This window comes from Vicia villosa, linkage group LG1 (genome assembly GCF_029867415.1).
Source record: "Vicia villosa cultivar HV-30 ecotype Madison, WI linkage group LG1, Vvil1.0, whole genome shotgun sequence".
NCBI lineage: Eukaryota > Viridiplantae > Streptophyta > Magnoliopsida > Fabales > Fabaceae > Vicia > Vicia villosa.
Window position 1 is genome coordinate 58,127,266 of NC_081180.1, and position 2,929 is coordinate 58,130,194.

A 2,929-nucleotide genomic window follows, 5' to 3' on the forward strand; every position below is an offset into this window, starting at 1 on the left:
AATCATATATAATGTCATACAAAATCTCTTATTCAACGAGAATTCGGAGTATTTAACAGGGGGAATAGAATCACTTAAACAGTAGTTTAGTTGGATGGATTGGTCCATTTAAGTTATTTAATTATTGCTAGATAGTATACATTAAAATATTGCCTCCAAATTTGTCTTTGTTCGACAGGTCAGAGCATAAATTAATACAAAAGTCAATGTATTGAAGGGTGAGAGTGAGAGAAGAGAAGACTATATCTGGATGGAGATTCAGATGAGTTGAGTGAGATTAATATTGGAGTAGTTGATAATATATATAGCCGCCTCATGTTCAGATGAGTTGAGTGAGATTATTGGAGAAGTCAATGTATTAGCTACACTGTGTATTCAGAAGGAAGCAGAAGTATTAGTATTAAATCAAGCAACATTTTGATTAAAAACAAAATCCTTTGTCATATTTTTATAATTTAAAACTAAAATTCGATCTGACCTTAGAAATTGTCTAAACCCTTTGATTTTCCGATTTTTGATCTGTTTTCTAATTTAAGTCTCGGTTCTTCTGCATGCTGGTTTAAACCATTGATCTCAACAACAACATCAACATTTAAAATTCAATCTTCAATAACAATTTCAAATTTCAATATCAATAACATGCATCGTATAACACTTATTTTAGATTTTTTTTTTTAAATTTTTTTGACTTTTACTACTTAACCATGCAACATAGGATATCTTTCGACATTTTTATATGTTGAAAAAAAATAAATATTACTAAAAGAATAAAAAAAGTAAGGTGAACAAATATATATTACTAAGTGATACAAAACATTTACTTACTAGCTTTCCTATACCCCTCTTGATTATCATGACGAATACCGTGCACACCGTCTGAATCATTTTCATCAGATGAGAGACGTACATGTATTGCGAAAGAAGGAGACTCAATTTAAATCTTGATTTTCATAACTATCAAGAATATGTTTTCCTCGTAGAACAATTGATCATCTTGTGTTAGAAGGATCAATGACATAAAAAATTTGTTTTGCTGGGAATGCCATGATGAATGGTTCGTTCATATATAAGTTGTCTTTTGAAGATCAACCTACATGAATCCTTATCCGTTGGTTTCTACACCAATGTTACTATCAGTCCAGTAGCACTTAAATAAAGGCATTTTAGAAGTAACATAGTCAATATCCAAAATGTCCCCAACGACCCCAAAGTGCGCTCTAGATGCCGGTACAAGATTGTTATTTTTGGAACTAAAGAAGTACACAGACTTAGCTTCAACCATAACCACACTATTTTGCACGGTACTACGATCATCTTTTGATTTTTTATAGAATGAAAATTTAGTAATATCATATGTATTAAAAGTTATTACATTAAACTTAGACATATATGACATCCATTTAATTGTCTTTGATGCACCAGTCTCTTTAGAAATCCTTTCACTAAAATAAATCACGAAAGTTTAAGAAAATTTCTTTAGCCACCTCCCTATGGGGGTCACCCCAGCGAAAAACCCAAATTACCCCTGCTTCGGAAATGAACTTCCGAAGCACTTTTTTTTTATAAAAATTTTCCACAATTCGGAAGTGCATCTCCGAAAACACCTCATGGGGGGTGTTTTCGGAGATGAACTTCCGAAAACACCTTTGTTCAGATTTTTGGGGGTTTCGGAAATGAACTTCCGAATTATGCAGAAACTGTGTTTTTTTTTATGTTTTTCTTAACAGTCTCGTATTTTTAATTAAAGGAAACCGGGAAATAAAATAAATGACATATAAACAGAAAAAATTAATATGATAAAAAAAGTAATATATACAAGCCGATCCAAATCCAAAAAAAAAATAGTGTGCTAAAGATACAATCCGAAAACAAAAAATAAATAAACCCGACCACTACTGGGTGTGCCTAACCCTCTCACCCTGGGCCCTCCTCTGCCGCCTGTATGCCGCCGCACGGCCTGCATAAGTGACGATCATCTCCATCACGGCGACTGCCTCTGGACCGCCCTGATGAACGACACCTCGATCCAACGCGTCCCGCCCAAGCATCTCTATCCGCTGGCAGATCGGCAGGAGATCAATGGCGTGGTCATCCTCAGCCTGCTGGTTCTCCAGGATCTCCTCGTGTGTTGGCCTAGGAGCGCCGGGAGCATCGGGTGTCAGTAGAGGATGTGACACCCGATAGAACCATGTGACGTATCCCTCCACACTGTGCCAGTTCTGGGTGACCCGCATGCGACGGTACTCCTTCGGTACCACATGATACTGCCAGTCCTCCCATATGGCAGTGAGCTGCACTCGGGTCACTGTGTCGGGATCAGCCTCAAAGGGTGACCTGGGTATCTGCTGCACGAATCCGAACTGACGAATGCATCGCTCAGGGAGATACCGGACCATGATGCCGGTCCCGCATGCCAACCAGCCTGAATAGAAAGCAATGTCGTCAAAGGGGACAACCTGAGCGTAGTCGCTGAACGGCCTCCAAGTGACGTCGTCGTGCATCGTGCGGTCCAGGTATCCACGGTATGGTCCCACCGTATTGTTCCCCCTCTGGAGAACGTATCTGGCGGCCCTGGGCATGGCGTCAACGTACACAGGATCGATGTGGAAGCCGTGGATGCGGGAGAAGTAGGAGATGATCCAACTCTAAAACAAAAACACGATAATGTATTATAAATAAATACGAAACATAAATAAATACGAAACAATTAAAATGAAACGTACCGTAAGTAGTGTGCAGGATCCGACCAACTGCCTCGTCCTCCAGTTGGAGGCCTCATTCAGCTTCTGGTAGAGGTATGCCAGAGTAGCTGCCCCCCAGTTCCATTGGTGAACGGTATCCAGGTCCATGAAGTAGAGGAGGTAGGTCACGTCGACGTACCTTGCACTCTTGTCCACAAAGCATGCAGCGCCTACCACATGCATGTACC